At 42.6% G+C, this 27,950-nt stretch overlaps 1 long non-coding RNA gene across 1 annotated transcript; it reads left to right on the forward strand.

Annotated features, from left to right (window-relative positions):
- Nucleotides 1–14: 14 nt before the first annotated feature.
- On the forward strand, nucleotides 15–27,946 carry LOC148145296 (uncharacterized). The gene is made up of 5 exons (XR_015761451.1): nucleotides 15–182; nucleotides 16,401–16,584; nucleotides 21,022–21,060; nucleotides 23,032–23,137; nucleotides 27,700–27,946. It is a non-coding gene; the product is annotated as an uncharacterized LOC148145296 (long non-coding RNA).
- Nucleotides 27,947–27,950: the final 4 nt, after the last annotated feature.

Raw genomic sequence — 27,950 nt, forward strand, 5'->3', positions numbered from 1 at the left:
ATCAACGTGAAAAGTTAACTTCTTCATCTTGATACAGAGCAGGAAGTGCTGGATGTCTTGAAACGCATAAACGGTGGATAAATCCCCAGGACCTGATCGGGTGTACCCGAGAACTCTGTGGAAAGCTAGAGAAGTGATTGCTGGGCCCCTTGCTGAGATATTTGCATCATCGATAGTCACAGGTGAGGTGCCGAAGACTGGAGGTTGGCAAACGTGATGCCACTGTTTAAGAAAGGTGGTAAGGAAAATCCAGGGGACTATAGACCAGTGAGCCTGACCTCGGTGGTGGGTAAGTTGCTGGAGGGAATCCTGAGGGACAGGATGGACATGTATTTGGAAAGGCAAGGACTGATTAGGGATAGTCAACATGGCTTTGTGCGTGGGAAATCATGTCTCACAAACTTGAATGAGTTTTTTGAGGAAGTAACAAAGAGGATTGATGAGGGCAGAGCAGTAGATGTGATCTAAATGGACTTCAGTAAGATGTTCGACAAGGTTCCCCATGGAAGACTGATTAGCAAGGTTAGATCTCATGGAATACAGGGAGAACTAGCCATTTGGATACAGAACTAGGTTGAAGGTAGAAGACAGAGGGTGTTGGTGGAGGGTAATTTTTCAGACTGGAGGCTTGTGACCAGTGGAGTGCCACAAGGATCAGTGCTGGGTCCACTACTTTTTGTCATTTATATAAACCTAGGAGGTATAGCTGGTAAGTTTGCAGAAGACACCAAAATTGGAAGTGCAGTGGACAGCGAAGAAGATTACTTCGGTTTACAACGGGACCTTGATCAGATGGGCCAATGGGCTGAGGAGTGACAGGTGGTGTTTAATTCAGATAAATGTGAGGTGCTGCATTTTGGGAAAACAAGTCAGAGCAGGACTTATACACTTAATAGTGAGGTCCTAGGGAGTGTTGCTGAACAAAGAGACCTTGGAGTGCAGGTTCATAATGGAGTTGCAAGTAGGTAGGATAGTGAAGAAGGTGTTTGGTATGCTTTCCTTTATTGGTCAGAATATTGAGTACAGGAGTTGGGAGGTCATGTTGCAGCTGTACAGGATATTGGTTAGGCCACTGTTGGAATATTGCATGCAATTCTGGTCTCCTTCCTATGGGAAAGATGTTGTGAAACTTGAAAGGGTTCAGAAAAGATTTACAAGGATGTTGCCAGGGTTGGAGGATTTGAGCTATAGGGAGAGGCTGAACAGGCTGGGGTTGTTTTCCCTGGAGCGTTGGAGGCTGAAGGGTGACCTAATAGAGGTTTACAAAATGATGAGGGGCATGGATAGGGTAAATAGACAAAGTATTTTCCCTGGTATTGGGGAGTCCAGAACTAGAGGGCATAGGTTTAGGGTGAGAGGGGAAAGATATAAAAGGGACCGAAGTGATAACTTTTTCACGCAGAGGGTGGTGTGTGCATGGAATGTGCTGCCGGAAGAAGTGGTGGAGGCTGGTATAATTGCAACATTTAAAAGGCATCTGGATGGGTATATGAATTGGAATAATTTAGAGGGATATGGGCCAAGTTCTGGCAACTGGGAGTCGATTAAATTAGGATATCTGGTCGGCATGAACTAATTGGTCTGAAGGGTCTGTTTCTGTGCTGTACATCTCTATGACTCTGTGACTTGTTTCCAGAATTTTTATTGGCATCCTAAATTTGTTCTGAATTTAATGCATTTGAGCTTGAGTGAAAAATGATGCAGAGTTGAAGAGTGTGGTGCTGGAAAAACACAGCCAGTCAGGCAGCATCCAAGGAGCAGGAGAATCAACGTTTTGATAATAATGAGAAGCCTCATTCCTGAGAGAGGGCTTACGCTCGAAACGTCAATTCTCCTGCTCCTCAGATGCTGCCTGACCAGTTGTGCTTTTCTAGCACCACACTCTTCAACTCTGGTCTTCCGCATCTGCAGTCCTCACTTTCTCCTTCCTGAAGAGTGATGCAGAAGGGGATTCTCAAAATCTTCCCAAGAAAGAAGTGGAGGCTGGCTGATTGAAGTTATTCAAGGTTGAGTTAGATAAATAAGGATGTGAAAGTTTATTGGTCAGACGGAAAGCTGGAGTTGAGCCCACATCCAAATTAGCTGCAATCTTTCTGGATGGCTTACTCCAGCTCCTGTGCTCCAGTATCACACCAGCACTTGCTGTGGATGGGGACGGACTGATTCACAGAGTTCCCTAGAAATGTTTGTATGAGACATAGGCATTGTTAGCATGGCCAGCATTTGTTGCCCATTCATAATTTGTGCCATTTCAGGTCAATGACCTTTCATCAGAGTTGGAAAGTGTTGAAGGTGTTAGATGCTTTAAGTAAGTACAGAGGAAGGATTAGAGGAAGGGAGCAGGTGGTGGGAGAACAAAGTGATGATTGATGATGTGATGGAAGGTAGGAGAGTTTAAATGACAAAAGGGATGATGGTGCAAGGCAAAAGGGGGTCAAACTTGGATAATGACAAAGCAAAGCTGGGCCTAGGGGAGTAGTATATGGAAAGCAAATTCATCACCTACAAACAAAACAAAACCAGCTCAAAGTTTTTAATTAAATTGGCGGCAGAGCTTATGACCTGAAATTGTTAAACTCAGGAGTGAGCCTGGGAAGTGGTAATGTACCTGATTGAGAGAAGTGGTGGGGTACTCTGTGTTGAGACTAGATTAGATCCCCTACAGTATGGAAACAGGCCTTTCAGCCCCACAAATCCATACTGACTATCGGAAGAGTAACCCACCCAAGACCCATTCCCCTATCCTATATTTACCCCTGACTAATGCACCTCACACTATAAGCAATTTACCAATTCACCTGACCTGCACATTTTTGGATTGTGGGAGGAAACCGGAGCACCCGGAGCAAACCCACACAGACACGGGGGGAATGTGCAAACTCCACACAGACAGTCGCCCGAGGGCAGGAATTGAAACTGGGTCCCTGGTGCTGTGAGGCAGCAGTGCTAACCACTGAGCCACCTTTCTGTCGTAGACCAAGCTCTTCAAACATAGGGATCTTGTGCCAACACAATGCAGCTCACTCATCCCCAGGAAGTGGTATCAAGAACTAGCTCTCCTGGCCCCTTGACACATCCTGAGGGGCCTTGCAGCTGCAAACTCGTCCTATGCTGGAGGGGTTTTAGCCTTGGTGGTAGTTTGTTGCAGCTCCTGGGCTTGCTAGTGCATCTGCTCCATCTCCATCTACCTTCACTTTCTAAGTCAAGTCAGCCACTGTGAAGAATATCCCGAATGTAGCTGGATCCATCATTGCTGCTGGCATTGACCTGCAGTGGAACATAAGGAACAAAGGAGATTCTTAGTATGGAGAAGAGTCAGACTGATGTACCCTGCCAATGATGGTTGCCCACACTCCTTCATCCCAGTCCCACATCAAGCATGAAAGTTCTTATTACGGACAATAGCATGTAATTTGAATATCTACAATGCAGTTGAAAAGGAATTCAATTCTGTGCTGTACAGCATCATTGGAAGTCACTCAAGAACTCTGTTTGTTGTGGCCAATATCCACATCTCTTAAAATTAGTTGCAATAACTTCAGCTTTATTAAGATGTCCTGTGCAATTTGTCGAAACAAATGTGATGGTGGACATTGCTTGTGACCAGCATTTGCACCCCAACTGAAGTTTGGCAATGCTCATTGTTATATTGAATGGTCCTCTATGGAGGCCACAATGATGGTCACTGTCTATAACCACTTCCTCCTAACACTGTCCCCATAGCCTTCCATGTGCCCTCCCATTCTCCACCTCCTTCCCACTTATTTCTCCTGTCACCATCGTAGTTCCCTCCTTAATTCATGCATCTGCCTCTCCCCATCAATACTGAATCCTCTCAATGTACAGCACTCCTTTCTTCCCCAATTTCCTTGAGAAATCTCCACCCCTCAACGTATAGCCAACCAAGATGGACGACTTTCCTGCCTCTGACTAACTTTGATGGACAGTCCCAGGTAATGACTAAGCAGAATCCTGACCACTCTCTTTGCATCTCCAGACACCATTTCCATGACTGTTTGCAATGACTCTGTAGGACTGATCGTAGCCCAGTACCTGTACTGTAGTTGGACATATCCCCAAATCATGACTGCCCCCAATAGACTACTGACTCTTGGCCAAGTTTCTAGGCTCTGCTTTTGACTGACTCTATCAAAACCTCTTGACTGAAAGCAACCCCTCTGACCCAACCCAGGATCACCCCCATGTCATTACAGATATGACCATTTGACTGAACAGTCATGAAGTGTGTTTGCTGTATAGGTAGTTGACATATGCAATATGTGTGAGATTGACATGATACATTGCCCCATATCATGACCCCTGGATTGATGTGTCTGTATCTGTGTTAAATAGCAAGTCAATACCAGAGTATAGTGAGCCCTTATGCTTTGCTTGAAGTGTCAATGCACTAAAAGATGTGGCAAGGCAAAGAACAGATGCTGCGAAAGTCCAGGTAGGCATAATCCAGGTAAGTGTGTGGTAAGAAAGTGAGCAAACAGCCCTGAGATGCTGCCTGGTCCAGTCTGTGAACTCAGTGTCCCTCCATGCACATACAATGTCCTTGAAGCACATTCAAATGCTCGTCACTGTTCACCCTAAAGTGTAGCTTCAAAGAACAGAAATGTCTTTTACAGTCTGGAAAGATGTCATCAAGATTTGAGAGGCTGTCAGTTATTAGATGCAGCCAAAGTCCTATTAACTTTGGGGAAATTTGGAACCAAAGTTATATAACTTGGCTGTAGACCATTTGTAGCAATTTTCTGATAGAACTTATTGAGCTTGTTAAGAAGCAGTAGTTTAGATATCATACATTATTTAGAAAGTACTGTGAGAGATGAGACCATTTCACAAATCCTACAGAATGGAAGAGCGGGGCGATGGTTTTGGAATGGTAGAATATTCATCCCAAATGTTGTGCAATCTTTGGCAGTAACAATCTTTGTTCTTCCCTCAGGCTGTTGTAGGGGAACCTCTTGTCCTTTCCCAGGAAGAAGGTGGCTTGTTCCTCTCTATATCCTTCTCTCTGTCCATCTATTTGTATACATTATTTTGGGTCTGGTGGCCTAACTTGTGTCGATCACTTGTCTAAATCCTCTCAATTAATAACTACGGGCAGCTGCTCATGATGCCAGGATGACCATTGTCCCCTTGTCCACCTACATTTGAAGGTTAATTTTTATTCCTTTGAAGAACAAAACCTTCTTAATTTCCTAAGCACTGCTTTCATGGCGCCCATTAAATCACAGGATATACTAAACATAGAATACTAAAAGTGCTAATTTTTAAAGGGATCCTAATTTCCAACCCCTGACATGATGGTGCTGGTTGTCCAAGATGGAGATCCAGAGTTGCCAGAAATTGATATAGTAAACCATTTGGCTCACCTTCATCTATTTATCAATAACTTCCAGAAGTCCCACCTGACATTGTGTAAACTGCAGATCATAAAACAGTATCCAACTGATACTTTAATGATTTCATGTGTTTTTGTTCCCCCTAGTCTGTCTGGAAGTCTATTTGGCCACTCTTTGTGCAGGAAAAGAAACAGATGTTCATTCTAAACTTACCTTTCACTAATTTGAACCAGTGACCTTCTTCTGCCGCCACAACATATTGAAGGTAATATTCCCATTTACCTTTTACATTTCAGTAACAATCATGGATGTCGTTAAGATGCCTCATCTTTGTACAGAAAAATATTATGCTTTCTTCGTAACTTAGAATAAGAATGATAAGTATCTGTCTTATGGCCATTCTGTGCATAATGTCATTGTGTGCAAGACTCCCTGTTTTTCCATGACCAGAACTTGGCCCAGTGCTGAATGTGTGTTTGGCCAGACCACTACCCAGTTTACTTTGATTTATATTCCATTGCTATTACAATATCGTGCAACATTTGTTTGATTTTAATGATTGCTGCTCTGCATTGGCTGGCTATGTGGTCTTTCAGCCTGCAAAGACTCTCAGATGACCTATAGATTCCTCCCTATTTTAATATTCTTCAAGGACTAACAGGTCTCACTTAATTATTTTTCTTCCTACACATTACTCTGAAGAGAATGATAAGACTGTTTATGATAATTTCTATGCAACCTTTAGGAATCCTTTGAAGTAACTGAAATGTTTTCATACAGACTTGAATCTAAAATACAAGGAAGCATTTTTCATGTGTTGCCAAGGATTGTTATACTATGTTTATGATTAATATTTTCTTACTATTCACATTTAAAAAGATCATCCCTACAATTAGATGATCCTATAGTCATTCAAAACTCTTGACTCATTTTCTATTATGGTCACAGACTTGCATATCAGGTTTATAAAAAAAAACTTCAGTTTACTTTGTGTAAACTGTGCATCATAAAACAGTATCCATTTCGTACATAGCTGATAAATTCCTACCAACAAAATGGTTGCATTAATAATTGTTTTTCCTAGTCCTCGTCAACATTTCATATGTAGGCAACAAGGCAACACGCTTGCCCTGGAGGATACTGCAGTGTTGTGGAAGGATTCACATTCGATTAAACCATGCCCCAATTCTCTTTCCATTGCCAGAATCATGCATTTACCTCCCAATAAGCTTGGTGGACACTCGAGTAGTTATTCCCCTCAGATGGCAAATTATAATGAGAAGGGCTATTCACAATCACTGAACTTGAGAAACTAAGAGCTCAGTGCCAGGACTCCATCAAGTAGTTCCATCTGGGATGCTCCAGGATCCTGCAACATCTTGTTGCAGGGGCGGCACAATGGCTCAGTGGTGAGCACTGCTGCCTCACAGCACCAGGGAACAGGGTTCAATTCCCACCTTGGGCGACCGTCTGTGTGGAGTTTGCACATTCTCCCCGTGTCTGCGTGGGTTTCCTCTGGGTATTCCAGTTTTATCCCACAGAAGATGTGCAGGTTAGGTGAATTGGCCATGCTAAATTGCCCATAGTGTTAGGTGCATTAGTCAGGGGGAATGGGTCTGGGTGAGTTACTCTTCAGAGGGTCGGTGTGGACTTGTTGGGCCGAAGGGCCTGTTTCCATACTGTAAATAATCTAATCTAATCTTAATCAGAGGCTATCACCAGACAGGGCTCAATGGCAAATGCCCCATGCCTAGCGTTACTGAGACAAACAGAGTAGAGGGATCTCTGTTGAATGCCCACTACATTTAACACATGCTACTCTTCATCTTCAAATTGTACATAGCTATTAGTAATAGTAATCATATATCACCAATTGATGAAAACATTAAGAACTGCTGATTTAATGTAATTGAAAAAGAGCTAAACAACATAAAGCAACATTTGATTATGGAATGAATGCATTGCCTGTAGAGACAGATTCAACTGTGACTTCAGAAGGATGAGCTTCTGAAGGGAGATCATTTGCAGGGCTTTGAGAAAAGAGCCAGGGTGAGACTAGCTAATTTGTTCTTCTAAAGAGCAGCAATGACCTGACAGAATGAAGGGCCTCCTTCTGACTGTAATGATTGCATGTTGTTTTTCTGTGATAACCATCTGCATTGTGGATTAAAATTGCGATGCCTTGCGTGCAACATCATTGAATTGATCCTAAACGATGGTCCTCTCATGTTGTAACTTACACTTAGTCAGAGAAGATGGTGGGAAGTTATCACAATGTCATGACTGATATTGAATGTCAGTTAAACTTTTGACAATTGTCAAAAAGAGATAATATCAATTGACATCCATTCTACTCCACTCTGGCGAATGATGTAAGTAGTGAATGATATATTTCTGATCCCACATCACATGGTTTACTATATTTCCAGATATCAAAATTACTCAGCGAAGAAAGTGAGAATTGAGCCTCAAGAAAATTAATCTACCAGAATAAGTTAAAAAAAGACTTAGATTTAAATAGCATATTTAACAACCTCAGATGGCCCAAAGTTTTTTATAGATAATAGAGTGGTTTTAAAGTATAGTCACTGTTGAAATGTGGGAATAATGGAAGCCAATTCATGCAGAGCAAGGTCAAGTAGACAGCAATGTGAAAATGACCAGTGAATCTGTGATATTGATTGAAGGATGTATATTGATAGGGTAATTGTTATGCCCTTGTTTGAAATGGAGCATTTTACATCCACCTTTGAGAACAGGATCTCATCCATAAATAACTTCTTTTATAGTGAACCATTGGAGTATCAATCTATATTTCAATGATCAAGTCCATGAGTAGGATTAACATTTGGCTGGGCAGTGAGAGTGCCCCTAATAGAGCCACAGTGTAAGTGGATGATAGAAAACCTGTTTTTGACTGGGCCGTTAGATGAATTGTTTTTTCTATTGCAAGTTTGGAGAAAGGCAAGACAGATGGCTTTGCGCCCCAGATACAGTTAAAATGTATGTCAGCTCTCTCTCTGTTATATCACATATCCTTTGATGCAGTTCAGGTGTCACACTTTTGAGATCAGTATTTTATAGGCTTGTGTTTCATATTCATAAAAGAGGAATAAGTCAGAGCTCAACGGGTGGGTGATATAGAAGTAAATATTAAGTGGCTAGAAAGCTAATGGTGTGAAAGCAATGATCAGGAATGAGTGGGAAGAGTAGCTCCAAAATGTTCTGACATTATGTTCCCATTCTGAATTTTCTGCCGATGCAACTTTACAGGTGGAAGCAAGAATTATAAATCATAAATTATTTAGCGCAGTGTAAACTACTTATTATTACTCATAGAAGTTAGTATTGCTACAAAAGCAAACGTGCTCCTTTAGGCGCCTACTCCCGTGTCGCAAAGATGAATTTGATGAACTTGGGTGGAACATCAAGTGTTGGGTTAAGCTTTACTAATCATTTATCTGCGAATGGCCCAAATACTCCCTCTTGGCTGCTGTCCATATCAATCAGAGCAAACCCCTCCCTCATCATTTTGGATCCAGAAACATTAAGGTGTGCCAAGGCTTAAGTGTCACCTGTAGAAAATCCTGCAAAAAGCTGCATGTGAATGATTTTTTTTAATGACACTCTGTAAACAATGACATTCAGGTGATTTTCACAGTAACATACTAATAATATGTAAGGCTTATTGATTTATTCTTAGTAAATAAATTATATGTTTGCACACTGTACCAAGAGTAATCAATTTCCTTTAAGTATTCTTTTTTCTGATTTTTTTTCCTGAAAATCTTTTGTTTTCAAGGATATTGGAATTGCAACGACTCTGTTGGATTTATGGTTTAGTAACAGGTTATTCAGCCCAATAGATTTATGTCAGTATCTAGTCTATGCATAACCCTCCTACCACAGATTATCATCTTGTCTTGTCAGCACTAATTCTATCTTGGTCTTCCAAACCAGTGATTTACACCACCTACAAGGGCAACAGATGAATGGGAACACCACCTCAAATTCTCCTCCAAACCATGTAGCATACCAACGTGAAGCTGTACCATTGTTTCCTCACTGTCACAGGGTCACAATTCTAAAATTCACTCTATATCAGCACTCCGGGAGTAATGCATCTGAGGATTGCAATGGTTCATGAAGGCAGCTCACTGACACCTTCTTTGGGCCAAATAAGGATGGGCAATTAAAAACTGCAACACCCAGTTCCTGTCAACTGAGATTTTAAAAATGCTTCCATTCACTTCCTCCCTTGTTTTGCCTATTGAGTTCCCACTTAAATATATCCATGCTCTTTGCCTCAGATACTCCCTGTGGTGCCCCATTGCTAATCATATCCTTACTAAAAATAATCTAAACTCCTTAGTGACTATTTTATATTTATAGCCTTGATCTCTGCTCTCCTCTGCAAAAGGAAACAATGCTTTTTCTACCCTATGGGATAGAATAGGTCTTGATGGGTTGAATGGTCTGCTTCAGTGCTGTACTTACTTTGTGAATTTGTTGTGTCATGTCTCTCCAGTTTGTTGTATGTCTCACAGAATGTCTCATCATTTCATCTCAGAAAGTAATAACTAGGGTCGTGAGTTTAACCTGAGGGTCACCATGCTTCAGGTAAGGGGTGAGTTCGAGAAAGAGTGTCCTTTATTGGTAACCTCAGCCAGTACGGGAATTGAACCCATGTGGTTGGTGTCATGATGTATTGCAGATCCATACTAACTGACATCTGCACAGCTGCCCACAGAGGTTGGCATCAGACATGCGCTAGCCTCACCACATCATCATGGTACACCTTAGTCTCACTTGGAAAATAGTTCTCTATTCCAGTGCTTCATATATGAATGCACCAACACTTTTCATTGAAATGCTGCTGCCAGACTACATTATATAAAGGGACAGGTACACGTCTCATACATCAGAGCAGAGAGCTTGATGGGGCTGTTTGCTTTCTTTCTTAGTGATTACACGCTTCATAGGAGCAAATTACTACAGATGCTGAAATCTGTACTGAAGACAACAAATGCTGGAGATAACAGGGGATCAGGCAGGATCCATGGGGAGAGAGCAAGCTAACGTTTCGAGTCTAGTCTAGATGACCGGTCTAATGAAGATTTATCTGGACTCAAAACGTTAGCTCGTTCTCTCTCTCCATGGATGCTGCCTGACTTGCTGTGATCTCTAGCATTTGTTGTTTTCAGATTATTCACTTCATGCTCACTTGGATGCTCACAGCATCTCTGTCTTAGTGTAGCAATGAAGACAGAGAGCAGTGATGACTCAAGCAGGTGGACATGCTGCTGCAGCAACGTGCTATATCAATGTCACACCCATAGCACATGTCAGTAGCTTATACAGCAAGCATGCTGCGTTTGCCCAAGTCAAATGGCCATGTCTCCAAATCTAAGGGGAATAGTCCTCAGTCAAGTCAAGGGGATTGGCATCAGTCAGTTGGTGCTGTCTGATCTCAGACTAAAGACTTGGACACTGTTAGTTGGCCACTTGGGGTGGTCAGGGTCAAATGTTCTGTATCACAACAGGTCGGAGAATAGGTCATGCTAAATTGTATAGGTCCAGTGCTTCAGTCCAGAGATCAGGATTAGTCAGGTGGGGAGCTGCACACAGTCAGTCAAGGGTCTCGTCAGTCAGAGCTGACCTTCCAAGTTAGTCAGAGAGATGGGCCACGGACAGTCATGGGAGGTCTATTCACTGAAATTCAAGGCAGCTTCTCAGGAGCCACAAAGGTGGAGAAGTCAATTGTGGGGATTAGAGTAAGCATGCTGGACTACAAAGGGGCCATTAATTGTGAAGAATGAAACTCAATGTAAAATGGGAGGAGACAATAGTACCTTGGATTCCATCAGTTACTGAAGGAGGGGAAGGGGTTCATCGACAGTCACTTCCACCTTGACTTTGAAGGTGGCACCTTTGGTGGCAATCTAAGCTAGAGGCCTGAGGCTCAGAGAGTACTGTTAGGAGATGAGAACTTCATTGAAACCATTGGTGGGAACATGTTGATGCTCAGAACTAATGGTGTCAACAGGGGGTGTAAGAGAGACAGAAATACAAAACTTTGGGGGTGGGGGGGGGGGGGGGGGGGGGAGTCCCCTAGATTATCCAAATAATGGTACAAATAACATGTCAGAAATGTTGAGGAACACAGGGTCTAATGAGAGGGAGGAACTGAAAGAAATCGACATTAGTCAGGAAATGGTGCTGGGAAAACTCATGGGATTAAAAACTGAAAAATCCCCAGGACCAGATGCATCCAGGGTACTTAAGGAAGTTGCTCTCGAAATAATGAATGTGTTAGTGGTTATTTTCCAAGAATCTATAGACTCTGGAACAGTTCCTATGGTTTGGAGGGTAGCTAATGCAACCCTACTGTTTAAAAAAGGAGGTAGAGAGAAAACAAAAAATTATTGACTGGTTAGCTTGATATCAGTAGTGGGGAAAATGCTGGGGTTAACAATAAAAGATTTAATAACAGAGCAGTTGGAAAACAGTGACAGGATTGGATTGAATCAGCATGGATTTACAAAAGGGAAATCATGCTTGACAAGTCTACAGGAATTTTTCAAGGATAGAGTTGATAAAGGGAAGCCAGCAGATATGGTTTAATTAAATTTTCAGAAGGCTTTCAATGAATTCTACATAAGAGATTAGCATGTGAAATTAAAATGCATGGGATTAGGGATAGTGTGCTGGTATGACAAAAGAATTGCTGGCAGATGGGGAATAAGGAACAGGAATAAATGGGCATTTTTCCATGTGGAAGCCAGTGACTGGTGGGGTACCACAGGGATCAGTGTTTGGATTCTAACTATTTACAAAATATGTAAATGATTTAGATGAGGGAAATACATGTAGTCTCTCCAAATTTGAAAGTAACACAAAATTACGTGGGAGGGTGAACTATGAGGAGAATGCAGAGGTGCTTCAATGTGAGTTGGACAAGTTCAGTGTGTCAGCAAATACATGGCATGGAAGCAAAATCAAGCTGCGTGTTATCTGAACAATAATCAAATGGGAAAATGGGAGATGCAAAAGGGATAATGTCCCAGTCAATGAAAGTAAGCGTTCAGGTGCAGCAGGTTGGGAAGAAGACCATGATCGCACCTGCAGCAATTCTGAAAAATCCATGTCCCACCACTCTTCATTCCACTGGATTTCTCAAAGTAACCCACTGGTTTTCCTTGCATCCTAATACTAACCACTGGCCATGAAGCCTTCTGCCTCTTGTGTGTAGCAGGTACTGTCAGCATCTCCACCACCTCCATGGTGAAATTGCTGGCTCTCCCAGAAGCCACCATTTGGACCTCTAAGGATGAAAGTACCAAGGCCTGGGGGAAGCATCGACAAAGCAGCCTCCTGCATCCTCTAGCGATTTAGATACAGATGCCTTGGTGTGAATGTTGAGCTTAAAAAGTGTGTGGGATCACAATCACATGAGCACCTCACTGCCATGTCCCTGTAGCTGGCTGAGGAAGAAATACCCCTGGCAGCTGGCAGTACAGTGACACTATAGGCCCCTGTTGCCTCCATGGACAGGTTGGCGGATGCCATGGACAGCCAGGCCCTACACTCTTGGGGGCTGCTGAAGAAGCACACTCACGTGCTCTCCATTGCACCAGCCATACCTCCTCATGACCAATGTAGTGGCAACAAAGGGACAGAGAACCTAGTGAGCACTCTAGGATTTCCCTTCCACACAAGGAGACAGGGTAGTGGCAGGAGGCACTCAATCAGAGGAGGAACCACACATTGCTCCTCAGAACTCCTCACTCTGGAGATGGCCAAGCTCTCCACTCCAACCTGCCTGCCCCTCTCTGGCCCTGGGATGTTCAAGCTGAGGAGGGTCTACGTGCATTTGACAAGAAGTCCCTCAGCATATCTGGCCTGTACAGACCTGCATATCCCCAGGGTCTCCTGCTCAAACCTTCAAGGACAAAGGGTTCCATTGCTGAGCAGGGTCTTCCCCCACCCCAGCTGCAGAATCAAAGAGTGCACTAAGACCTAGTGGGAGGGAGAGCAGGAGGAAACTTACTGAAAGCCCTTTGGCGACATCAGTGACAATGCATGCAAATTATGTGACAATGTTTTATAAATGGCCCTGATATGATTGTGTATCTGGATGTTGTTTCTCTCTGTAGCCTCAAGTAGAACAGTTCCAGCCTGATGCCTAACGTAAGCCAGAGAGGATTCAGAAGAGATTTACCAGGATGCTGCTGGGTATGGAAAGTTTAAGTTACAAAGAAAGGCTGGATAGGCTGGGACTTTTTTCACCGGAGCGTGGGAGGTTGAGAGGTGACCTTGCGGAGGTTTATAAAATCATGAGGGGTATAGACATTGTTAATGGTAGGTGCATTTCCCTAAAGGGGAATTTCAAGACTAGGGGGCATATTTTTAAGGTGAGAGAGAATTAAAAAGGGCACGAGAGGCAATTTTGTAATACAGAGGGTGGAGCACGTATGGAATGAACTCTCTAAAGTCATGGATGTGGGCACAGTTACAATGTTTAAAAGACCCTTAGGCAAGCACATGAACAGGAAAGGTTTGGGAGGATATGGGCCAGGAGCAGGCAGGTGGGACTACTTTAGTTTGGCATTCTGTTCAACATAGTGTCATAGAGATGCATAGCACAAAAACAGACTCTTTGGTCCAACTCGTCCATGCCGACCAGATAGCTAAACAAATCTAGTCTTATTTGCTAGCATTTGGCCCATATCCCTGTAAACCATTCCTATTCACATACTCATCCAGATGCTGTTTAAATGTTGGAATTGTACCAGCCTCCACCACTTCCTTTGGCAGCTTATTCAATATACGCACCACCCTCTGCATGAAAAAATTGTCCCTTAGGTTCTTTTTAAATCTTTCTGCTCTCATTTTAAACCTATGTTGTCTTGTTTTGGACTCCCCCATCCCAGGGCAAAGTCCTTGTCTTTTCCTGATGAAGGGCTTATGCCCAAAAGGTTGACTTTCCTGCTCCTCGGATGCTGCCTGACCTGCTGTGCTTTTCCAGCACCACATTTTTCGACTCTGGCACTCCAGCATCTGCATGCCTCACTTTCACCTTGTCTATTCACTCTATTCATGCTCCTTATGATTTTATAAACCTCTATAAGGTCACTCTTCAGTCTCTGATGCTCCAGGGAAAGCAGCCCAAGCATCTACAGCATCTCCCTATAGCTTAAACCCTCCATACCTGGTAACATCCCTGTAAATCTTTTCTGAACCCTTTTAAATTTTGCAACAAGTTTCCAAGCATGGGCTGGTTGGATGAAGAGTCTGTATTCATATTATATGATTTTATGACTCATGGCCATACAGGATGCTCCCTGGCATAATGTCTCTGGTAAGATGTTGCTGCAGCTTTTGAAGTGAAAGGATCGAGATGGATCGGCCCTCGTCCTACAACATCCTTATTCTTTCGTAACCTTGGTGTCCAAAAATGAAGATGGGAATGAGTCGGTGAGCGATGTTTGGATTAGGGAGATACACAGCAAATGCTGTGGGAGGGTGGTGCAATGCATTAGGATGGCTAGGAATTAGAGATTTCCCCCCCATCAAAGGTCTGTCTCCTGTACGTGTGTGCATGGGTTTGTGGGTAATGTCATTTCCCTTTAAATGCCATCATATTAATGGGTCTAGCAGGCCATTCCCTCACAGGTTCAGTTACATACCCAGCCTATGGTTGCAGACACTTGCTTCCCCCATTGTGGACTTCTGATTTCCAACATGATCGAAAGTGACAGTGAGTGCTTTCCAGCCAGTGGATTCCAGCCTCTACCTCTACATAGTGGTGAGACCTTGAACATGTAGATCCCCTTCCTAGTAGCCTTTCCTGTAAAGCCTTGCAGATATAGTTTCTCCACCTTCATCATTGTTCCCCCTCCCCCCTTCCCCAAGCCTTAAAGAATAACTTGCCAGCTCTCCTTCTCACAGCAGTAGCACCCTTCCCTTCCTTCCCCTTTCCCGTTAGTGACCTGACTGGACAGCCCCAATGAGAAGTGTCCAGACACCTGACTGGTGGCTGTACTACTCCCTGACTGTGTTAGCCCAATACCCCTGAACTGGCCATGATGGAGCCACTGGACTGACTGTCACTCACCCCCTAGATGTAGAGGAATGAGCCCCTTGACTGGATACTTAACTGTGACCAACTGTGTGAGATTGATGTGATATACTGTCATTCAACAAGACACGTGCTGTCTTACTGACCAGTAAGGAAAGCTGCCTGATTGTGTTACTCTGGTCATTAGCACAGCAAGACATGACAAGGCATGGACGTATGACCCAGCAGGTAGGTGCTCAGTGGGTGAATGTTAAAAGAACAATTGCATACCCCTGAGAGGCAATCCAGTCCAATCCATGACCTGACTCCTTGTCAAAGCGTATGAGATCTTCCTGCTGTAGCCTTTCAATGCAAGTTGCTAATGTACCCTACAACGCAAGACTGTACTTCCTGAATGGTCTGCAAGTATACTGGAAAGGTGCCATGAAGACTGTGAGCATTGGTGAAAGCCAGATGCCAATGTTCATGTGGCCGGTGCGTGTGGATCATGCCCTGAGATGCTGCTTGGTGCTGGGTATCATGGAAGTCCTTGACAGCATGTGGTGAACTCAATCTGCCAGGTACCTGCTCGGATTTTCATCTCGGAGTTTTCTCCATGTTTGATAAGATAAGAAGCTACAAGTTAATGAGGTAATTGGGCAATGAACATGATATGTAATAAGCTATAATTCCCTTCCTTTGTTAACTCATTGTTTCCGAGTGAGGATTTTCTACTTGTGAGAAGCATAAAAGGTACAGCGAGATTGGGTCTTGCCAGAATTCTTGTCTGATTCAAGCCCATGTTACCCAGACACATATACAGTTCTGCCCTCTGTGTTTGCTGGGAAACAAGTAGACTGTGTAAAGAAATCCATTCATATCACCTTTGTGGTGATTTATTTAGTTTCCAGGTTACTAATAAGAGATAAGCAAAATGTTATTCTCTGCCACGTCATGAGCTAATGGCATGTTATTGTTTTGTTCAGGACGCATGTCTTACAAACTTGTTTTCAAATTCCTTCATTGGAATGTGTGCACCTCCCCCCTTCTCCTGTTTTGGAACAACATCAATTTTGCTTCACCTTGGGCAACACCACAGGAAATCGGATGTGCCAACTTCAGTGTGGGCATCATTGCATGTCAACTGCATGGAACACCACAGCCATTGCGGTCAGTGTGACACATTGCTAAGCATAAGATGTAAAGCTTTTAAAAAAAGTGAAAACTGCTCTCCATAATTCCTTGGCTTATATTACGTAAAATGTGGACTTGAAGATGATATATTCCCAGGTGTCCATTACTCTAAATTTAATAGATTGTTCAGAGTCATCAAGCATTTGTTTTACTGTTTCAATCCTGTTACTGGACTGAATATAGTTCGGAATTTGCCTCCAACTGTGAACAGTGGGTTTAAATTTCATTTCTTTTTTATTTTAAAATAGGATGCCCAAATCCTCCTGAAAGGAAATAAAATGGTTAAAAAGAACAGTAATTAATGTCAACAACATCCACTTGCTTCTTTTTAATCTCTTGAAAGAGTTTATTTGTGATACCAATGACCTCATTGTAATTATTTGTTGGGAGGAGCTTGAGAACAAGGTATGAGCATATTAAATGAATGGCGACAGAAACTGTCATTAAATCCAGGAGCTTCAACATTCCTGACATTTCTACCACAGCCTGGTTTCCTCATACCAATGAGCCCATCTATAGCATCTGGAGAATGTTCTGATGATGCTGACAGAATTCCTTTTCAAAACAAAAATATTTAAGACAAAAAGATAGACGAAGGTGGAACTTACAATTCAGAAGCAGACCACTGAAACTGACAAGTCCAGGTGGGGTTTACCTTTCCCAGTTATGTGCCCACCTTACTCTCACATTTCTTTACCTCCCTTTTCTTCAAACTAACCTATAGTTATGTCATAGAGTCATAGAGATGTACAGCATGGAAACAGACCCTTCAGCCCAACTTGTCCATGCCGACCAGATATCCCAACCCAATCCAGTCCCACTTGCCAGGTCCCTGCCCATATTCCTCCAAACCCTTCCTATTCATTTACCCATCCAGATGCCATTTGAATGTTACAATTCTACCAGACTCCACCACTTCCTCTGGCAGCTCATTCCATACACATACCACCCTCTGAGTGAAAATGTTGTCCCTTAGGTCTCTTTCATATCTTTTCCCTCTCACCCTAAACCTATGCCCTCTAGTTCTGGACTCCCCCACCCTAGGGAAAAGACTTTCTCTATTTACCCTATCGTAGCACCTGGAGTAATGCAGATATTACTACTCTCGAGGACCTCCTTTTTAAATTCATGCCTAACTCTCTGTAATCTCAAGAATCTCAACCTTTTCCCTTCCTCTGTCATTAGTTCCGTTGGTGTACAATGACCTCCTGCTGGCCCCTCTCTCCCTTGAGAACATTCTGCACCATCTCTGACACATCCTTGATCCTGGCACCAGTGAAGCAACACACCATTCTGATTTTTCGCTGCTGTCCACAGATACGTCTGTCTGTACTTCAGTATAGAGAGTCCCCTAACACAATCCATCTCTTGGAAGTCGAGGTACCCCTCATTGCATTAGAGCCAGTCTCAATACCAGAAACTTGGATGTTTGTGCTCCATTCCCCTGAGAATCCATCACCCCCTACATTTTCCAAACAGCATACTTGTTTGAAATGGGGATAGCCACAGAAGACTCCTGCACTACCTGCCTACCTCTCTTACCTTTCCTGGAGTTAACCCATCTATGTGACTGTATCTGCAACATTTCTTCCTTCCTATAACTGCCATCCATCACAACCCCTTGCTCTTGTAAATTCCTCGTTGCCTCTAACGTCTCTCCATCCGAACCATTCAATCTGATAAGATTCGCAACCAATGGCACTTATTGCAGATATAATCCCCAGTAACTCGTAAACTCTCCCTAAACTCCTACATCCGGCTAGAAGAGCACATCACTCTACCAGAGGCCATTTTTGCTTCTTTCAGTCCATAGACCCAGAAAATAGCTCTGTGTTAGTCCTCTACAAGACACTGCTCCAGGTTAAATTAATAATATGGCTTATATTTTTAAGTTTAAGCAAGAAACATATCTCAATATAACATATAATCAAGAAAGAACCCACTCTACTATGACGGGATTATGACGAGAACGAGGGTAGGTCCGATCAAGGACAGTAGTGGGAGACTGTATTGATTCGGAAGAGATAAGTGAGGTCTTGAACGAGTACTTTTCTTCAGTATTTACAAACGAGAGGGACCGTATTGTTGAAGAGGAGAGTGTGAAATGGACTGGTAGGCTAGAGGAGATACTTGTTAGGAAGGAAGATGTGTTGGACATTTTGAATAACTTGAGGATAGACAAGTTCCCTGGGCCTGACGGGATATATCCTAGGATTATGTGGGAAGCAAGAGAGGAAATTGCAGAGCCGTTGGCAATGATCTTTTCGTCTTCACTGTCAACAGGGGTGGTACCAGGGGACTGGAGAGTGGCGAATGTTGTGCCCCTGTTCAAAAAAGAGAATAGGGATAACCCCGGGAATTACAGGCCAGTTAGTCTTACTTCGGTGGTAGGCAAAGTAATGGAAAGGGTACTGAGGGATAGGATTTATGAGTATCTGGAAAGACACTGCTTGGTTAGGGACAGCCAGCATGGATTTGGTAGGTCTTGCCTTACAAGTCTTATTGAATTCTTTGAGGAGGTGACCAAGCATGTGGATGAGGGTAGAGCAGTGGATGTAGTATACATGGATTTTAGTAAGGCATTTGATAAGGTTCCCCATGGTAGGCTTATGCAGAAAGTCAGGAGGCATGGGATAGAGGGAAATTTGGCCAGTTGGATAGAAAACTGGCTAACCGGTCGAAGTCAGAGAGTGGTGGTAGATGGTAAATATTCAGCCTGGAGCCCAGTTACAAGTGGAGTTGCGCAGGGATCAGTTCTGGGTCCTCTGCTGTTTGTAACTTTTATTAATGACTTGAAAGAGGGAGTCGAAGGATGGGTCAGTAAATTTGCAGATGATACGAAGATTGGTGGAGTTGTGGATAGTGAGGAGGGCTGTTGTCGGCTGCAAAGGGTCTTAGATATGATGCAGAGCTGGGCTGAGGAGTGGCAGATGGAGTTCAACCCTGCCAAGTGTGAGGTTGTCCATTTTGGAAGAACAAATAAGAATGCGGAATACAGGGTTAATGGTAGAGTTCTTAGTAAGGTGAAGGAGCAGAGGGATCTTGGGGTCTATGTTCATAGATCTTTAAAAGTTGCCACTCAGGTGGATAGAGCTTGTAAGAAGGCCTATGGTGTATTAGCGTTCATTAGCAGAGGGATTGAATTCAAGAGTCGTGAAGTGATGTTACAGCTGTACAGGACTTTGGTTAGGCCACATTTGGAGTACTGTGTGCAGTTCTGGTCGCCTCACTTTAGGAAAGATGTGGAAGCTTTGGAGAGGGTGCAGAGAAGATTTACCAGGATGTTGCCTGGAATGGAGAATAGGTCGTACGAGGATAGGTTGAGCGTGCTAGGCCTTTTCTCATTGGAACGGAGAAGGATGAGGGGTGACTTGATAGAGGTGTATAAGATGATCAGGGGAATAGGTAGAGTAGACAATCAGAAACTTTTTCCCCGGGTACAACAGAGTGTTACAAGGGGACATAAATTTAAGGTGAAGGGTGGAAGGTATAGGGGAGATGTCAGGGGTAGGTTCTTTACCCAGAGAGTGGTGGGGGCATGGAATGCGCTGCCTGTGGGAGTGGCAGAGTCAGAATCATTGGCGAACTTTGAGTGGCAATTGGATAGGTACATGGATGGGTGCTTAAGCTAGGACAAATGTTCGGCACAACATCGTGGGCCGAAGGGCCTGTTCTGTGTTGTATTGTTCTATGTTCTACTCACTACTTCAGACTTACTGTAAGGCCATACTTAAAATATTTACTTACCTGTTTCTGTGCTGTGACCTCTTCCAAACAGGTTCTTCCAAGATTAGTTGTGAATTTCACTTTTGTTAATTTTCTCAGATGCTCTCTGATGTCCAGTGATACATGAATTCAACAGCAAAGGCAGTAACTGCCAACTCTGTCAATAAGCAGTGTGGGTTTCTTTCTCTCTCTCTCCTGCACTGACCTCACCATGTGCTTCCTTTGTCTGTTCCTCTCCCTTTTAAAAGTGCTGTTGTTCTGACATTTCTTTTCTCCAAAGTTCCAAGACAATACAACAATATAAAAAAGTAATTGCTGTTCATGGAATTCGAGGGAATCACCTCCAACACCTAAATACCTCAAAAAAGGAGCAGCCTGTTACAGCCAGAAATTTTTCCCATCCTCCATCTTGGATTACCCAGAAAAACATGTCTTTTGTTTCAATCCGTCACCCTCTGCATTGACTTATAACCTTCTGTTAAAGAGATTCTCTTGATGTATGTCCAAACTCTCTATCTATTGGTCTTACAGCGACACATCATTTCTGCTCAATCACTGGAATCAGTGGACCGAATTCACCTGACCCGCTAGAGATGTGTTTACGTATGTGCCGGCTGGGAAAAAAAATCCCAAAATTGGGTCTTGGTCAATCTCTCACCTTATCCCACCTCTCCTTTTTTTCCCCAGAGTGGAATTGAAAGAGAGCATGGAACCCTTGGACTGTTGGTAAGGAATTAAGAAGTGTTTGAGATTGTTAAGAAGCTGAGTATGATCCACTTAAACCCTGAATCTTGCTTTTCCCAACCAGGAGACCTGTTTTCACTCTCGACGTGCCTGCGACTGGCCAGGATCATTGAGGTAAATGCACAGCAGGAGAAACTAACAAGCTGGTAAGGTTTAATCAACCACACTGTAGAGTTCCAGTCATGGCCAGCAAAGAGGCTGCTGTTCAAGGCACTTCTTCTCTCAGGGAGTCCTATCAATGCTTTACCCATGATTGCCATTAGAAGGCACTTTGTGTCCAACGTTTCATTCATCCTCAGTTGCATTTATTAGTTGCCATCTTCAAAGGTCTTCCACCTCTGCTGATGGACAAAGGCAGAAGCCACGGTATTGCTATCTGCTACAGCAGCAGGAGCAATGCCAGAGGCAGCATCAGTTGTCTTCACATCGGCCAATTCAAGTAGAGAGGGGTGCACATGAACATCTGGCTGGAGGGAGGCCTTACCCAAGCACACGGTCTTCTGACAGAACATCGGTTCTCTCAATATAGATTCGTAATTTTACAGAAGGTTTACTGCACAGAAGGATCCCAGAAGGCCTATCTTGTCTGTATTGGTTGAAATGTGAGCCACCCAGCTTCACCCCACTTTCCAGCATTCAGTCTGATAGAATCTTGGAGCTTTTACTATGAAGAAAGCCAACCTTTTTGCCAAACCTTTTGAGTTCTTTACCTGCAAAAACTTGCCATTAAGTCCCACATCAGGAGCAGTCTGTGTCCACATGCAGCAAGACTGGTTTAATTTTGGGCTGATAAGTGGAAAATAACATTCACTTCTCACAGCTGCTAGGTAATTACCATTTCCAAAACCATCTTCCTCCAACTGTCAATCATTACTGAATCCCTCACTATCAACACCTTGGGTGTTAACATCGATAGGGAAATGAATCAGACCAGTTATATAAGCACTGTGGCTGTTGAAGCAGGTCAAAGACTGGGAATTCTACAATAAGGAATTTACATAATAACTCCTTAGATCCTATTCAGGATCTACAAGGCACAAGTAAGGAGTCTGATGGAATAGTCCTCATTTGCCTTGATGTATGCAGCTCCAACTACACTCAAGATGGTTGACACTATCCAGGGCAAGATAGTTTACTTGATTGGCACTCCATCCATCAGCTTAAACTTGCATTCTCTCTCCCAGCAACATACAGTGGCAGCAGTACATACTACCTAGAGGATGCATTGCAGCAACTCAGCAAGGCTCCTTAAACTGCACCTTCCAAACTCTCATCCTTGTCAACTAACCCTCAGTTTGTGGATGACATCTATTCTGTTGTGATTTTCTTCTGTGGTCTTCATGTAACTGACCAGACTGATTTTCAACTTGCAGCCTTTTGGCTACTTGAAGCAGGATGTCCCTTGAGGTGGTAGCATCCAGAATAAAGGATTTGCTTCCTGCTGTTTATTTTTTGGCTGCTGCTCTGCCTCATTCTTAAGACATTTGAAATCAGAGCTTGATACAGCTAGATGGACATGTGTCACTATTTGGAATGATGGGTAGCAAACCCATCCCAGTCATTAATGCCAATCCTTCGATATTTCAAGTAAAGTTTTAGAGTATATTTCTTCCCTGGAACATGGGCATTTGAGAGTTAAGAAAACAGAACGTGGCAGAAGAGACACTTTTCACACATCCAAACAGTGTCCATTCCATTGAAATTGATTTTGCAAGCGCTCTGCTTTGAATACTTGTCGAGCTGACTTCAAGAAGGGCATTAGTGTTTGTTCAATGGTCCTCCAATCAAATTTGGAGAATGAAGCAGAGGCACCTCTCATGGAATTTCTCTAGTGCTTCTCATGTGTTGCTGAAACACAGTTACGGTCTCACTGCAGTACAGGAGTGTGGTGACAATAATTGATCTGTGCACATGGACTTCTGTTGACTTGCAGAGTTCTTTGTTTTCGCACAGGGTACAGCCTTAAATTCTGAAAGACTGAGCCAATCTCAGCTGGTCCCAGCTGATGGAGTTGGACCTCATCATCAATGCTGGACTTTTGAGACAAGTGGCTGTGAAGGTAAAGTATCTATGCAACATATTGCAGAATGTCTCTAGCACATATGGGAAGTGATCAGGTCTGGGCTGACATATGAGTTTAGTTTCTATAGCATTCAAGGACATTCTGAGTCTCCCATACGTAGAATCGAAGAGGTTGAGACGGATTTACAAGTCTGTTGCAGAGTGAGCAATGATATTTTGGTCATCTGTATACTGCAGGTCACTTCCATGTATGGTGCTCAGATTAGTTTTGGCTCCAAGTAATAAAACTGGCCTAGCCTGTGATACTCATCATGAGAGAAGAAAGACACCCAAGTAATGATGGAAGATGTCTTTTCCCAGGTGGCTGCAAACTCAAAAATCAAAATGCAACTCAGCTTTTCTAAGTCAGCCAATGGCTCCTCGAAACAGAAATTCTTCCTTTAACAGAATGGATACATCTTTCCACCCTCCCGCTCTAACTGTTCTGGGGAATCTGGGGACAGAACATTGGTAAAGGGCAATGGCAGTATCCAATGTTCAGAGAATTCAGTTCCAAACCAGAAATTGTCCCATTATTCCAGCAATGTCTGAAGTGATCAGATTCCTGCCCTTATCCTACAATCTTAAATACTTCAATCAAAACCGTCCATAATCCATTCTGATCTAATCAAAGTTAGCTCATTGATTCTTTTTACTTCTTGTTCCTCATACCAGACTGCAATACTGTTTGTGTTACTGCACTTCTTACTGTCCTTATAGAGTTAAAACACAGCAGGTAAGAATTATAGAACAAAGTCAAAGGATGTGGAGCTCATAAGAATCGGTCCCCTGTTGGATTAATTTACAAAGAGCTCCTGGTATTGAGCCCTTCTCAGTAGTAACACATATAGATACAGTAGTAAAGTAGGTGTTGTGCACATAATGGTACTATTGTGAGTGGTATTTACCACTCACAGTTGGCAAGTCTTCAGGAATTCCTTTCATGATTTACCGCAGTTACCAAGGTATTTCATTCCAATTTGAACGTGAGATCAAATTCTGTATGGATAGCATTAAACTGAATAGATTCCACTGACTCATATTTAAACTATACCTTTGTCCTTGCTTGGGGCATTAGGGTGACATTTTGACCATATCATATTTCAGTTCAGTACATATGCTGAAGGAAATCTGCTATTTAAACCAGACTGCTTCATGACATTTAAATTGGATTGCATTTAAAACTAATATTTAAAATATTGAGGATCTGAAGATTATGTCTCGTATCTAATATTATGTTCTAAATTTCATTAATTGGACCTCATAATATTAACTCAGAGAAAGCACATGTTCAAAATACAATTAAGTTGGATACATTTTTCTGAACAGAGCTTAATAATATCTCAATAAAAATTGCATGTTGTGTTAATATTGTAACTACAGGCCTCAAACCAGAAGCTGGCGTTCAAAGTTTCCATCAAGCAGTGCAGTGATTACAGTTTGCAGCTGCTGCTTGTTGTAACTCCCACTGTCCTCAGCAGTGTGCAGCATTTTATGTACGTATAAAGTACCTGTGTTAGGATTACAATTTAAACCTGCTTCAAATTTACAAGTTTAAGTATAGAAGGAAGAATCCCCATTCCCCAAATATTAAGGAAATAAAGTTTAGAAAGCCTCAATCTCAGGACACCCTTAAGCATTTTACAACTGGTGAGGTCATTTTGAAGTGTTGCAATGCAGATGATCATCGGTGACAGTTTAAAAAGCGCCTGAGTGCATCTTAGCTTTAAACCAGGTGTGATATACGCTCCATGATTTTTTTCCTCTTCCATTCTGAAGTTGGGTTTTGAAGTGACTGAAAAATCCAATATTGGATCATGTGCTCTTCCAAAGTCATAGTACTGGAGTGCTGTGTGTTCTGATATGTTGTTATCAAATTCTGCTCAAGAATCCTAATGTTCCAAGTTCCAAGTCATGTCAAACAGTTGGAAGAGCTGTGTTTGTGGGTTCTTTTAATGTACATTGACTACCACATGGTCCTGGTAGAGCATAGTCTTTGTTCGGAGGTAACAGAGTTTCTGTTTTTGACTCAATCAGACATAAATTGCACCCAAAATCATGCAGTTTGTAAAAGATTAAAAAACATGATTGAGAAACAATTGCTACCTATGATGATGTATAGTAGTCAATCTCTCAATAAATTATAAAAAGTATACATAAAAGCATTTAAAACATGCCTATAGGTCTCCTTCTATCTAAAAATTTAAACTTGGGCTGTACAAATGACAAACCGTCTCCAAAAGAAGACATTTAAACAGTTTCCGTTAGTATATACTAGCATTGCCATCATTGATGTTGTGTTGACCTTTTATCCTACTCTAAGATCAAACTAACCAACATACCCTTCATTTTACTATCATCCATGTGCCTATCCAAGAGTCGCTTAAATGTCCTTAGTGTATCTGACTGTACTACCACCGCTGGCAGTGCATTCCACACACCCACCACTCTCTGTGTAAAGAACCTACCTCTGGCACCTCTCCTAAACCTTCCTCTACTCACCTTAAAATTATGATAGCCACTTATGATAGCTACTTCTGTCCCTGGAAAGGTCTCTGGCTATTCACTCTGTCTATTTATCCCATCATCTTGTACACCTCTATCAAGTCACCTCTCAATCTTCTTTGCTTCACTGAGTAAAGCCTTAACGCCCTCAACCTTTGTTCATAAGACATTCCCTCCAGTCCAGGCAGCATCCTAGTAAATCTCCTCTGCACCCTTTCTAAAGCTTCCACATCCTTCCTATAATGGGTGACCAGAACTGAACAAAATATTCCAAGTGTGGTCTAACCAATGCTTTATAGAGCTGCAGAATAACCTCATGGCTCTTAAACTCAATCCCCCACTGATAGAGATCTATGGACATGGACCACATGATACCTCTGTTCCTCCACACTGCCAAGAATACTGCCTTTAACCCTGTATTCTGCATTCAAACTCGATCTTCCAAAAGGAATCACTTCACACTTTTCCAGGTTGAACTCAATCAGCCACTTATCAGCCCAATTTTGCATCCTTTCAATGACCCATTTCAACCTAAAACAGCCCTCCACACTATCCACCACTTCACCAACCTTTGTACCATCACCAAAATTACTAACACACCCTTCCACTTCGTCATCCAAGTCATTTATAAAAATCACAAAGAGCGGTCACCCAGCTCTTGGTTGAATACTTTCCATCTGCCACCACCCTCTGTCTTCTATGGGCCAGCCAATTTTGTATCCAGACAGCCAAATTTTCCTGTATCCCATGCCATGGGATGGCACTTAATCAAAGCTGAGTGGTTGGCCCACTACCCTCCCATGCACCCCTAAGCTCATCCCCGAAATAGGGGAGCTGGGGGAGGACTGGCAGCTCCTGAAATCAGCAGCCCGCTCACCACATGAAAACAAATAGTTTGTTAAAAACTGGGCTTGACCCCTAATATCAGTCTACCCACACCATCATGCAGCTGGTGTGGGCAGCCTAGCGCATATGGGAATCATATTTTTTACAAATGCTTTGAAAATGGCAGGAAGGAAGTTGGGTATTATCATTGGCGAGTGAAATTGAGAGTGCCCCCTCAGAAAGGCAGTATCCCTTATTTCCATCTTACCTACCTAAAATTCTTTAAAATTCACTTTTCCATCCACTGAGCAAAAGAAGAAAAATGCACTCTCTCCAACAGCCCTGAGCTACCTCCCTCTAGGCTCCACTGTGTTCTTTCATGGGGCTGTTGTAGCAAAACAGAAACAAAGTGTGTAATACTAACCTGCAGTGTAAATGCACTCTTTAATAATGTGCTTTCCAATCCTTTTGTCCACCGTGAGAGATCACTGTTGCGCTTGAGAATTGCTGTGATCCAAGAGTAAGGGAGTTTGTGAAGTTCAGGTGGGGTCATGTGGTGTGGTGATGCTTGTTGAGTGGGAATGCATGGTTTTGTCCACAACCATTTGAAAACTTTGGGGCCCAGAGATCACAAGACTGTGCACATATGTGATGATCCTTTGGGGCTGATCCCCAGATTGACCCAATGGAGTCTCCACTCGAACAGACACCATTACTGCCTCAGAGCTCATGACCCTGACTGATCATCCCACACCCCAACTGGGCGAGTGGGGGGTCCACAAACCCACAATTTCAGAACTCCTGCCTTAGATAAATAACTGGATAAATAAAATCACTGCTGAAAATTCTGTGGTTATCAGGCCAGTTGAAATTTTCTGGGGCTGTGACAGGCAGATACAAGTTAATGCTTGGGCAATAGAAAAGCAATTGGTTTAAATCCATATTTAACCAGTCCTAAATCATAGAAACCAACAGCTTTATTATGACTCTTTGGCCCATTGTGTTTGTGCTAGTTCTTTGAAGGAGTTGTCCAATTTGTCTTCCTTCCTCTTTGCTTTACTGCAGCTTTATAATCTTTTGTTTCTTTCAAAGTAAATATCCAATTCCCTTTTGAAACTCACCAGTTTAAAATGATACAACTTTGCAAATAATTGCAATAATCCTACTTAACGTTAATACCTAAATTAGTGCAAGTAGTTCTCATAATTGGATTCCTTTGTGTCTTCTCAGAATGCTGGCAGGCAACATTAAAAGAAAGAACAAACAATGAAAACAGAGTTGGAAATTGAATCATTCATGGGGTTTTAACATTTTGAAGATTGCTCCAGACCCCAAAATGAAACCAAGTTACTAAGTTCCTGCACATCCTATGAGACTATAAAGACTACATTAGAAGAAAATATGTCATTGTAAATTGGCCACCCTTCGTGTGCTGCAACAATTAACTTGTTAATTGCTGATTGTATTTATTTTAGTGATTG

This window comes from Chiloscyllium plagiosum, unplaced genomic scaffold (assembly GCF_037043375.1).
Source record: "Chiloscyllium plagiosum isolate Xiang-an unplaced genomic scaffold, Cpla_swu_hap1 HiC_scaffold_25, whole genome shotgun sequence".
Lineage (NCBI taxonomy): Eukaryota > Metazoa > Chordata > Chondrichthyes > Orectolobiformes > Hemiscylliidae > Chiloscyllium > Chiloscyllium plagiosum.